This window comes from Castor canadensis, chromosome 5, assembly GCF_047511655.1.
Source record: "Castor canadensis chromosome 5, mCasCan1.hap1v2, whole genome shotgun sequence".
NCBI classification, from domain to species: domain Eukaryota; kingdom Metazoa; phylum Chordata; class Mammalia; order Rodentia; family Castoridae; genus Castor; species Castor canadensis.
In genome coordinates this window covers 95180162-95193121 of record NC_133390.1, presented here as the reverse complement: position 1 = coordinate 95193121, position 12960 = coordinate 95180162, and the positions used below count along the sequence as shown (strand labels likewise).

The following is a 12960-nucleotide window of genomic DNA, read 5'->3' as shown; positions in this document are numbered from 1 at the left end:
CAACAAGGAAGCTCTTATTCTTTGCCCTTCTTGTGATGCAGGTCATGCACTTGCCCAGAAAACACGTTTTCAGGAAAAATTCTCAGTAGCAAGCCACTTCTGTAATGAATCCTAACGATGGTATTCACATCATCTAAGTACTAACAATGAAGTGTAGTGACGAGCTTCCATATCTTTCTTGCACAAGAAATGCCCCTCTTCAGAAATCTCCTCTGTGTGCTACATCTTATGGAACATTTTCTCTAATGTTACACCTTGAGTTCACCACTGGCTAACCCAAAGGAAACTACTTCCTTCCAAAGAATTAGAAGCAGCTACTACAGAAAGGAAAATACTTACTTTGGAAAAAATTATGTATGGATCTATAGCAATCCTAAATGTGACATGTTTCATTTCCAGAATGTTCAGATGGCCTTTGAAATTAAATCCCAAGCATTTTAAAAAGTGGTCTTCCTTCTTTTCTAAGAAGGTCAAAGACCTAAGGAAATGTGCTCCAGCCTTCCTTTCCTTCCATATTCATTGTAGCCAGTGATGCTTGGCTAGGTTGTGGTTTGGATTGTTCTTTAATTGCTTCATGTACATAACTCTTGAGGAAAAGAACATGTGACTTTTTCCATTGATTAGCTTCATAGGACCCACTATAGGCTTGAGTATCAAAATTGACATTGGATATAAAAGAAATTTGCTTATCCAGATCTATATTTAATTGTGGTTATTTCCTGTAGCATGAGACTTTTAGAAAATAGGAGAGATTTCTTTGGGAACCAATCATTTAGGAAGAAAGCATCCTCCATTGCCAGTTGCCACATATTTGCCACTTCCAGACCCAGACTATAATTTTTTTTAACCTCAAAAGTGATCTGTTGGAAGGGTTGTCCAAGATTGGTAGGTTAATTTTTTTATTTCCAAAGCCTTTTCTTTGGTTTTGGTGAGTTGTTTTCTTTGAGTTTGAGGCATTCAGGCATCAGGTAAAGAAGATGAGACTCAGCAAGTTAGCAGAACTATCCAGCCCACTACTCACAAAGCCCAAAGTGTGTACACCTTTCCCCTGGCAAGTGAAAGCAGCAAGAGAGTGATTTCCAGCTCCAGCACAGGCAAGGTCCTGGTGGAAAAGGTGGGATGGATGGTATGTTCAGAATCATTTGTGTTCCTGGTGCTTTTGTGGGTCTGTGACTGCCTGTGCTTAGGAAGATAAAGTATATTGGAAAGTAACAATTTTCTACCTAAGAATGTGAGAAAACTAAAGTAAAATAAATATAGGGCCTTCATGTTGCAGCAACACTGGGAAGCTAGTCAGACTTCAACCACTGATAAGCCCAGAATAGAAATAAAGACATCCCTCGAATGTCCCAAGGTACTGTCCTGAAAAGTATCTCTCTTAGGTCAGTATCTGAAATTCCCACAGTTCAAAGGCATTCTCCTAGCTCCAAATTCTCCTTGACTTTCCGTAGCATTTGATGCTAACTCCCCACTATTTCTGACAGTTTCTAATTTGACATCTAGGATGCTATATGCTCTGTTTCTTTCTTTTTGTGTTCACTCCTCTTCAGAAATTTACTGGGGGCTCAGGAAAGGTAGATACCCACTATGAATCTACTTCTGATTTTCTTTGTGTGTACAGAGTGAGTCAAAGAAGTCTGTTTCTAATAGAGGCCAAGGATATCTTTCAGAGGAAACTGAAGAAGAGAGCAAGTGACTGAAACTATGTACAGGAGGAGTAGGGAGTGAACATTAAGTGGAAAATCTGAATGATTCTAGAATATTCTGAGGTAATTCTCTGTGACCCTGAACATAGGGGAAGTAAAGGACAAAGCAACCAACACTCATTAAAGATCAACTTTGTGATGGGCATCTAATTTCATTCATTATGAAGGAACAAAACATTTGACAAATACATTGAAATTAAACTTTTGCTCATCAAAGGATGCCACTGAGAGCACGAATAGGTAATCCACAGGCCAGGATAAAATAATTGCAAAACCAATGTCTGAGACCTTATTGTATCATTTCATCTAAAAAAAAGTCCTTTAGGAAAGAATTATAATTCTCCCTTTTTCAGAAATGAAAGTATGTCAGAGTTTTATTATTGTCAACATTTAAGTGAAAAATTTTAAATGTCAATAAAGTTGAAATTGTTTTTCAGTGAATATTCATATATCACCTGTATAAATTCTATCATTAGCATTGTATTATACTTGCTTCACTACTTATCTATTTTCAACCATAAATCCGTTTTATTTTTTGATGTGGTTCAAAGTAATTTGCAGAGACCAGTACATTTCTCTCCAAATACTTCAGCATTCATTAATAGGAATTCGATATTTGCATACAGTTCTTTTACTTTTGATATAAAATATACATTTACCAACATATATATGTATACAGTTAAATGCATAATTCTTAGACATTTATTCTCTGAGTTTTGACAGATTCAAATATGCCAGTCTAACCCAGGCTGTTATAGAGGTTTAGCCCTTACCCATATGTCCTCCTACGGGTAACCATTCTTCTGATACTTTTTCATAATATGTAGTTCCATTCTTCCTGTTAGACATCCTTATAAATGAACCAAAACATACTTCTTCTACTGAATATAATTATTTTGAGATTTATCTTTGTTTTGCATATGCTAGTATTTTTTTATTTCTATTGTTACATAGTATTCCACTGTATACCATGATGTGTTTATTCATTCTATTATTAACATAATTAGACTATATATGATCTGATGCTATACATCTAAGATGCTAATTGATGACCAAAACTATTATGAACATTGTTGCACAAATATTTTGGCAAATATATGTTCTTATCTTTCTTATGTAAAGACATAGAGATGAAATTGCTGCAAGATATTTCTTCAAAGTGGGCTTATTATTTTACATTTCTACAAGCAATATATATGAATAGCATTTACTTTACATCATTACCAAAATTTGTCATGAACTTTTTTTTTTAGTATTAGTTATTCTAGTGGTGTTTGTAGTGATATCTCATTGTGGCTCTTCATTTCCCTATTGGCTAATGATTTTGATACACTTTCATGTCTATATTGACCACTTGTATATGCTTTCACAAAAGGTCAGTTAATGTTTTGCCCATTGTTTAGTTTGTATGTTTTTGGTTTTTTCATTTTTGGTTTTGTTTTGAGGTACAGTCTCCTTATGTTACCCAGGCTATTCTCAAACTCTGTGCTCAAGCAGTCATTCCACATCAGCCTCTCAAGTAGCTAGGGCTACAGATGCATGTCAACCCACCTAGCTCCATTTTGCCTATTTAAAAAAATTGGATTATTGGAATTTTATTATTCAATTTTAGAAGTACTTATATCTTAGATGCCTGTTCTTTATCAGACATATGTTTCATGAATATTTTCTTATTCTTCGGATTGCTTATTTATTTTTTAATGGGTCTTTCAATAAGCAAGATTGTATTTTAAATTATCCATTTTTTCTTATATAATTGTTGCTTCCTCTCATCTAAGAAAACTTAATCTACCTCCAAGTCATGCAGATATACTCCTACCTTTTTGCTAATGGCCAGTGTTTTAAATTTTACAGTGTGCCATTTTTCAAGTTAATATTTGCATATAATATGATACTTTCTTTATTGTATTGTTTTGGCTTTTTCTAAGACTTAAAGAAATCATGGAAGATTTCATTGTTGGTAGCATAAGGACCAAAAGTCCAAATTCACATTTGATTGAAAAGGCTATTTACATTAATTTATAATTTGTGCCTAGTGAAAAATAATGCTAAAAATTACCAAAAATTACTAGCCAGCTGTGCTAATTGTCTTAGCATAGATTACTTCATTCTGTTAAAGAGGAAATGGGCTGAGGGTAAGATAATGTGCCAAGGTTATACACTTCATGAGTGACAGGACCAAAACTTGACCCTAGATCTTTGGGAATCTGGAAATTGTTCTCTCAACAGTCTACTATGTTGCCCTATAACAAAAATCTATGTGCCAGTACGTTTTACATGGTGGGAAGTGACCAAAGCATAGTTAAAATTGCTTTTACTATGTAGAAAACAAGCCATTGGGACCTACAAACAACCTTGAGAAAACTGGAATTTCAAAGCACTGTTCCTTTAAATGGTAACTCACTGTCTTTAATGACTTATGTTTTTTATCCTTTATAATTTACTGACAGTATTTGAATAAATCTGCTCGCAACTGTGATTAAAAATAGTGTAGCCGAGAATAAGTGTGGAAAGCTAAGCTTTTAAAATTCTTCTTCCTTATCAGTTGAAACAAAGCAGGCTTTCAGTCCTCTTAAATAATTTCTAAGAGTTCTGATCTCAAATCAGATTGTCTTAGTTTCAAAAAGTCTGAAAAAAGGGGATTATGGTTTAGAGTACCACTATGGTGAAAGCTATATGGTTATTTGTTAGAAAATATTTGGTCATTATACTTAGTGTTTCAACAATGACCTGAATAGAGAGGTGCTATCTCAATGTATGTGAGATTTATTGCAAATATATTAGTAAGGAGAACTGTACCTGCTATTTTGCAAAAGCACATGAAAAATTGAAGCTCCATACTATATTTTCTTAAACGTAATTTAGCAGTAACCTGAAATTGCTTTTATATACAAAAAGATGACAGTAGTATTTCCTCAAATGGACTCGAATACAAGGATTTTGCTCCTTAAATAATGGAAAACTGAACATTGGCAGAATAACATATTTCCCCTGCTTTATTAAAAGCAAGCTCTGCTTCCTTTAATAGAAGCAAGCAGACATTTTTTACTGTGTTCTTTTGTTTATTTGTTTCACCTCCTGTAGGTCTGTATTAGTTCATGGTGATGGTGCTCTGCAGAATTTCTGGATCTTGATTTTACAAGTATTATCCCCCTTGGTATGACATTTGTTTGACTTCAGCTACTGTCTGTCTCTGTGTTTGAGCCCATCTTCCTAGGTTTAACAAACACATGTATTTCTATGTCTGCAAAGTATAAAGATGACAATCTCAAGACCACTTTCTATCTGTTTCCTAAAGACTATACCTTAGAAAATATAGATGTGTAACCATATTATAATCGGACTCCCTATAGCAATACTATTTAATGTATAAAACTAAGGTGAGGGTCATAGTTTTATTCACCAAACTATGAATAAATGTATATTTGTGAGGTACTGATGGGTAGATTCTACTACTAAACAGTTACTTTCTCATTCGTCGAGTTCGTGTAGCACTTGTTATACCATTCATTCAACAAGTTTTATAGGAGCCAATAGTACATAGCTGTGAAAGCTTTACAGTACATTAGAGAGAATTTTTTAATGTTATGTTTTAAAGCATTAAAAATAAACCTACTTTGAATGTAAAATTAAAATTGTTAGGGACTGAATTTATCAAGGATGAAGAGATGAGATTTCTAAAATTTTAAGTATTTCCATCTTCAAGTATTTAAGAGAGAATATGTATATGATTACTGGATCAGAGATGCTTGGTTTTTTTTTTTTTTTTTTGCTTTCAGTTATTGTGTTCTTCATACTTAGCTTCATAAGCACAAAACAATATGACTAAGTTCTAAATGTTAATGTTCATTTGAATAGTATCATATTCCCATTATTTTAAAAATAGGCCACATTATATTTTTATGAAGTGCACATATTTTTCATTTTCCTCAAGTTAGTGAAAAGACAAGATTCCATTAGCAGAAAATCATTTTACAATAAACCCAGAGATTACATATCTTTTCTATCAAGTAAGGGATTACAGTTTTAACCAAGGTCAGGTAGACAATTGAATATATAAGTGAGATGGTGACAGAGAATTGAGATAAGAATTAGGGTTTAAAGGTAGATTCAGAATCAACCAAATCCATTTACTGAGTTGCTACCATGTGCACATACTATTGTATTTGCTTGAGAAAGTTATAGGAAAAAAAACACTTTATGACAATTCTTGTCCTTGGGTATTTTATACTCTAATAGCAGAGATGACATGAACAAACCTTACACACATGTGCACCCATCCACACAAATACACAAATATATCTATGGTAAGTACCAGGAATAGCCAAAAAATGTAGTATGCCTTATGTTTAGTCTTATTTCTGACACATTTCATTTACTTGGTTAAATAATTTTATTCTCAAATATGTAAAATAGTCCAAAACTAAATACATTTTACAAGTTTTCTAAGTACAAAAAATTATTGCCATTTTTTGAAGAAAAAGGCATTTGTAGGGAAAAATGATTTAAAGCTGAAAGGAATATTAGGCTTCAAAGTAGAAGGAAGCTCTGCTGTCATAAACACTTACCATATATGAGTGAGCAAAAACTTTCCTTGGTTATGTGCTTTCTAGAAAGCAACAAGAAGGAGATTTGATCAAGATATTTTGGTATGGTCTAAATAAGGAAATTGTATAAGAGAAGCCCCTCTATTCTAATACTCAGCAAGGAGAAAAATGTTTTCCATCTTTAAGAGAACATTGTAATAGAGTTAATATCCTCAACACATCATTGCTACAAATGAAATAGACTTCATAAGATTGTTTTATGAAACAGTCCAGGTAGGCTGCTGCCTAACAATGAATTTGATCTGGAGATCAGTTGTGAAGTATAATTTTGAACTTGCCACTTGCCCTTTCTAAGCTTTAGTTTCATCATTTAGACAATGAAAGAATGAGATTGAGTGGATGAATTAGAGAAGAAATTATAGTTTAAGCTCCAGTGAGAGGTGAAATAATTGGTGTCAATGACAGCAAAGGAGGTTTAGAGGACGTTAGTATTAAGTTTGGTCACAGATAAGTTGACATCCTCAAATAAACTTTAATGAGACAATTGGAATAAAAGAGAACAGAGAATGATTGAAGTTGAAAAAAGTTGCAGTCCGTATGATGTGTCAAAAATTACAACTATGAAAAAAATTCATCCAGGTGGGACTATATAGGTAAGAGACAAAAACCAATCCATAGAGATTCCCAGAATTGTGGATAAAGAGATTCAAAAAGAGACAGAAAGCATGATAGAAGAAAACAAAAAGCAAGAATTTAAAGAAGAGTTAATGAACTACAATATAAAATTTTACTTGACTATAACATGCAAGTTGATGAAATATAAGTAATGTATTCCAATTAAATACACAAAGATTATTAAGTAACCATAGGTACTGCAGATTTTTAAAAAATATTGTTACAGTTATTTGTTCTAAAAATACTTCATATTCTACAAAAGTAATACAATAATTAAAAAACAGAATAAATTGCAATATCATACATGTACAAAGATAAGTATTTCTGTACTTTTGCCTTTTAAAAAGATAGGCTACATTTGGATATCAAAACCAAGGTAGGGTTCATGAAGGTAGAAAAGTTCAAAATGATCCCCAAAGAACAAAGAGACACAATTAAAGTTGGAAGAGTGAGGCAAGTATGTTTGAGCATCAGAAACAGCCTGGGCAAAGAGTTGAAAGTAGGATTTCTCAGGAACTGCTGGCAAGTATATGGGCACATAGAGTACATATAAGGCAGTAGCTACTGGTAGTTTTTTAAAAACGTTATGTTGAGGGCTTCAAATGCTGAAGAAAGATTTATTTAATATGTTGGAAGATATATAGCTGTTGAAAGTGTTTGAGCCAGTATGTGGCATGGCCAGAGAAGTTCTTCAGGGACATGCATCTGCAAGTGACAGACAGGACAAAGGAAAACAGAATTAGAGCAAAGAAGAGCTGGGATGGGACTTCTCATTAGTAAATTGAGTCATGCCAATAGTGTAGGTCTCCAGAACTAGGGAATGCACTATGGAAATGGACAGAAGATAGAGAGGAATGGCAAACTTGGCCAGCAACTGAATGTCAGTTTGTAACTACCAGTAAATGAGAGTTTGCCTCAAGGCAAATTCCTTATCTCCAGTTCCCTCTTTCTTACTTAGTAAAATGGATTATGGTGTTTTGCTTCTACCTGTCTCAGAGAAGCTGTCAGAATTGATTACACACATTTCCCCAAAGTAATCTAAAGTGCTTTAATTCTTAGAAGCTGGACACTATATAAATACAATTATTCATTATGTATTAAAGAGGAATACAGAATGATGGATGTGCTTAGCCAACGTGAGAGAATTGTTTAAAGAATATTGAGAGAGAAAGAAGCTAGATAATGTGTTTAAATGTGGAGGGCAAAAGACATTGATAGAAGGATACTAAATGAAAGGGAAATAGATGGAAGAGAATAATTAATTTGGGGGGGAGTTAAGACTGATGAAAGAAGGTTATGTTAGGTTAAATAATTTCAAGAGAAAAAGTAAGCAATTTAGTTTCACTGTTCAGTATTAAGAAGTAATAAGAAAAAAGTTTAAAATTAAAATTAAAGTTCTTGTTTTGCACTTATGAACAGATAAGAAAACAGGTAATTATGTGGGTGGACATTATGAATTTTAAATCAAAAGAAATCAACACATATACAGCTGCATTTAGAGTAATCTATCATTTCAAAGCAAGTCCAGAGACTGGGTTGTGATGCAGTGAGGTTGATCAAAGAGGCTAAGTTACAGTTAGATAGGAGCAAGAAGTTCTGGTGTACTATTGCACAGTTTGGTGACTATAGATGGTGATGATCATTTCAATAAGCTAAAAGAAAGGATTTAGAATGTTTTTACCTTAGAGAAATGATAAAATTTGGGGTACGTGTATTTAACCTGATTGAAACATTATACAGTGTATACATACTATATATGTATACATATATATATAGTATGTATATATACATACTATATATATGTATACACTGTATAATGTAAAAATATATAAATATTTTTGTATATACTTGTATATTTATATAAATATATACAAGTATATGCACAATTAATGTACATCGTAATATACATATAATTTTTTAAAAGCAATAGACAATGAGAAAAAGAATTTTGAAAGCCACTACAGACAAATAAGGATAAAAGACAAGTCACTAAAATCGCAGTTGAAGTAACTAAAGTCAAAGGAGCACAGTTCCAAAGGATAGGCCTGTTGTGGCATTGATGTTAGGAGGCAGAAAATAGAGTGCCAGAGAAGTCACTTTAGGATCATGTCTTAGCTGATACTTATATTCAAAGCATAGAAAGAAAGAATTCTAACAGAGAAATTAGGCATTTGAAAAATCTTTTTCTTCTTTGTCCAGTCCAGAATTATAGACCAAATTACTAAAATCTATGATAAACTCTTAGGAAAGCCACTTAGCATAAAATAAATGTGTTGCAGTTTGATGACAGATGTTGTAGCCTAGGGCAGATAGGATAATCTATGTTGGGTTATGATTCGAAATTAATTAGGTTGATCCTTTAGACCTCCCCTCCTATATTAGAACTTTGACATCCTAGCCACTTGGCCTCTTTCCCACCTAGAATGTCCTTAATGCTTTTTCTTCTGTCAGTTGATAATATCTTTAAAGCAAGTTCATGAATGTTCAAGAACAGTTTAGGATCATAGGATAGAAGCTCCAGTGGTGAAATAATGGCTGGAGCTATTTCTTTGAGAGCAAACAGTGTCACTCACGTCTGTCTTTTTAGTCAGTTGAGCATGATGACTCCAGCCACAGAAAGTTCTGGGTTTGACTTTGGAAGAAGAAAGCTGGCTAACCTAGAAATCCTATAATTTGTGGAATGTTTCCAAGGGGATATCCTCACCAATGTTTCTAAGAGACCAAGCAAGACAGCCTTTAGCTCCCTAAATTCTGGTTCTGCCGCACCAAGTCTGCATGCATTTATTTTATCACTTTACTTTTCTTTTTTTGAGATAAGGTGTCACTATGTAGCCCAGGCTGGCCTTGAACTTGGAATCTTCCTGCCTCAGCCTCCCTCTCAAGTGCTAAGATTAAAAGTGTGTGATTCCATGCCCAGCTATGCTTTTGTTTTATGTAATGGAATTCCAGGTGTTATTCATTAGAAATTTTTACTCTACACTTAAAAAGAATTTTCTCAAAGAAAGTAACTAGGACTGTCAGAGAGTCCACTCACTCAAGTTTTCCCTGTCTCCCATTCCATAGTACAATCCACCATGTTATCATGCAGATTTGTAAAAAGAAAAAAAACTCAAAACTCTCGAGTGGGCTTAATTTTCATAACTCCAGTTATGAAAGAGAGACTAACTGCAGATTTTCATTTCCTCTGGGAAAGCTTGCCAAGCTGTGTTTTCACTGATGAGGCATTTCCGTTATCACTGTTGGGTCCTTTTCTGTTCCCACATCCATCAAAGAGAGCTCCCTTTTGATTTGCATGAGTTGATTTTAGTATAGGTATGACCTGGCTGCAAGGCAGGTTTCCTACAGTCAATTTGGTGTTACCTTCACATTTGGGCAATCAACTCTACATAGAGGCCTGGAGGATCCTTCAGGGATTGAAGGACACAAATGAGTCTGAGAAGCTCTCAAAGAAAGGCATGGTCTACAAACCAGAGGAGGAGAGGAGCTATCATATTCAAGACTGTAGGGAGAATTAATGGGATCAAAATAGTAAAAGGAGATGTTTCTTGAGAGCAGATAACATTAGCTTGTGTGGAAACCTTAAAAAGATAGTGGAATTACGTTTAGTGTCATTAAAATCCTTACCCTACCCCCCAAGAAGTGAAAAGTATCTGCCTAGCAGGCAGATGGGTCTCATGTGCTCCGCTCTTTCTAAACTTGTTTGTCTGAGCAAAGACGCAACACAACTGAAAAGAAAGGTGGATATGTTTTGACAGTAAGAGCGCTAGATAGCTGTGTCTTCTGCCTTTGCAGGACTAGTACAGCTCCCTCTGCAATTCTCTATGGAGAAATTAGTTATTCACGGAGCATAGTCTGTTTTATCGCTTAGCTCAATGCTCACAAACGCCAAACACTTCTTGAAAAAAAAATGTCATCTTCCTGTCTTACTTGCAACCCGTTCTCATCCTGAGATGTCACTGAGATTTTTCCTCTAAGAGCCAGTGTACTGAATGACCCTGGTGGGAAATGTGAAATGAGGTTGTTTTTTCAATCTATTGGAAAGGCCAGGACAGGGGCTGGGTAGGGGTAGACTGCTCGGTGCATAAGTCCGCAATGCCTATGAAAGACATACGTAGATGATTCTGGGCCATATTTCTAGCATGTCCTAATTTCTTCATAAGAATGTTATTTTCTTCTCTGGAGACTTCATTGAGGAATTAACAAGAAAATAGACAAATTTTTTTGAATTAAGCAAGGAATATACTTGAGATGAATAATGTACAATAATAAACAATGACACTTGAAAAAGCCATGAAGTTTATTGTGACCTACCTGTTCAGTTTTAGCTTGTATGTTTCAGTCAATAGTCATACTTTTTAGTTTAGCTTATGTTTCAATGCATTAAATAGTTATATACATGTGTATTTAAAAGTGGCAATAAAAATCAAATAGAACCACCAAATTTAAGTGATGGGAGCCTTGAGGATAATATTTTACTGAATTTTTTATTTAAACTCTCATCTTAGTAGTTAATAGAGCAAAGGTAAAATGATTAGGTAATTCTGTAGATTGTAAAGAACCTGCATCTGTGTCACAGATAGTAATGCAGGAATTGCTGAGATTTTTCAGTACTATAAATTTGACAACAAAATTCACAATCAATAGACTTGTAAGAGGATTCTCAATTTGACTGAATCAGTAGAGATTATTACTTTACAGTGTCAACCTCTTTGTACAAGTAGCAGCAATGTCCTTTCTATCAAAATTGCTCCTAACAAAATAGATTTGACAATAAATGTTTTATAGCTAACTAATTGCTACCTTATCCAGCAAGGGCCATTATGGAATGAGATTATTTGTACTCTATGCTTATCCTCATACCACCCCCAAAGCACATGTATAGGATTTTAGTTATATTATATTCCCTCAGAGTAATATTATCTTTTGGGGTGATAGTGTACTAGTGAAGAAGAAAGTCACTAGAAATTGAAGTAACAAATAGAGGGAGTCTCTTACCTTTAAGACTTAAGATCATAGACTTGAGGCCAATCCCTGAATATCCCAGAATCCCAGTGTTCATCAACAAAATGGAAAAATAAATGCATCTTGACTTAGGTCTCAAGACTATTATGATAATTAAATATGATGAATGAAGGTAAAAGTATGATGTAAACTGTGAGGCAAGAGATAACTGGCCATTATTGTGTTTTAAAATCTTCCAACAATTTTACTAACTTTAAATGTACTACTTGGAATTGACTATATTTATATACAGTTTAAATGTTACATTTAATTGATTGTTCTTTTTTCAGTTTGTTTTCCTGGACTTCTATTAATTTGAAACTATTCCAAATAAACCTTTCTATACTCCCAAAGTCATTGTTTTAATAGACAAGTGTTTGGGGAAAAAAGCAATTAGAGGGTGAGTCCACTCCATGATTATTGACCTCTAGGTGCTAACATGTGGCAATTGTTCCCCTTTTGTCTTTGGCTGCTCTTTTTCTGATTCCTATGTCCCTACATCCAGCTCATTTGTATTTCATTGTCCTCATTTTTGTCCTTCTTTCCCTCCTTTTCCCTCCTTGAGTCCCTCTTTTATTTCATTTTGCCAACTTCTTCTTGGGTGCCTAGTTATTAAAGAATAAAATTCACAGCCTTGCCTAATTTATTACATTAGAAAGTTGGCTTCTTTTGCTATTATTGGACATTATGACATTTTCAATATGTGGAATATATTCATGTCAAGTTTCAGAAATATTTTTTCCATATCTAATACAAATTTGAAAAAGTTCCTAAAATTTAAGTTGCCTTGACTTTTAGGTGTATATCAACTTGCTAGACTGTTGTGAAAAGCAGATTTTTTTCAAAGCATGGCTTCATAGTGAGTTCCAGATATGGTACCTTCAAGTCTTTCTAGTGCTTGAGTAATGACAAACTAGAAAATCGGGACTTGGTCTAATTTATGCTGTGTCCCTAGTGCCTAGCTTGGGGCTCTGAGTAACTAAACAAAATGAAAAATGAACATATTTGCTGCAAACAGAAGCCAATGTTTC

General features: G+C 34.0%; 1 protein-coding gene across 15 annotated transcripts in view; it reads left to right on the top strand.

The window, feature by feature from the left end:
* The window catches only part of Nlgn1 (neuroligin 1), an 841293-nt gene that overhangs the window by 621695 nt on the left and 206638 nt on the right, over window positions 1–12960 (top strand). The gene's annotated exons all lie outside the window — the stretch shown is intronic.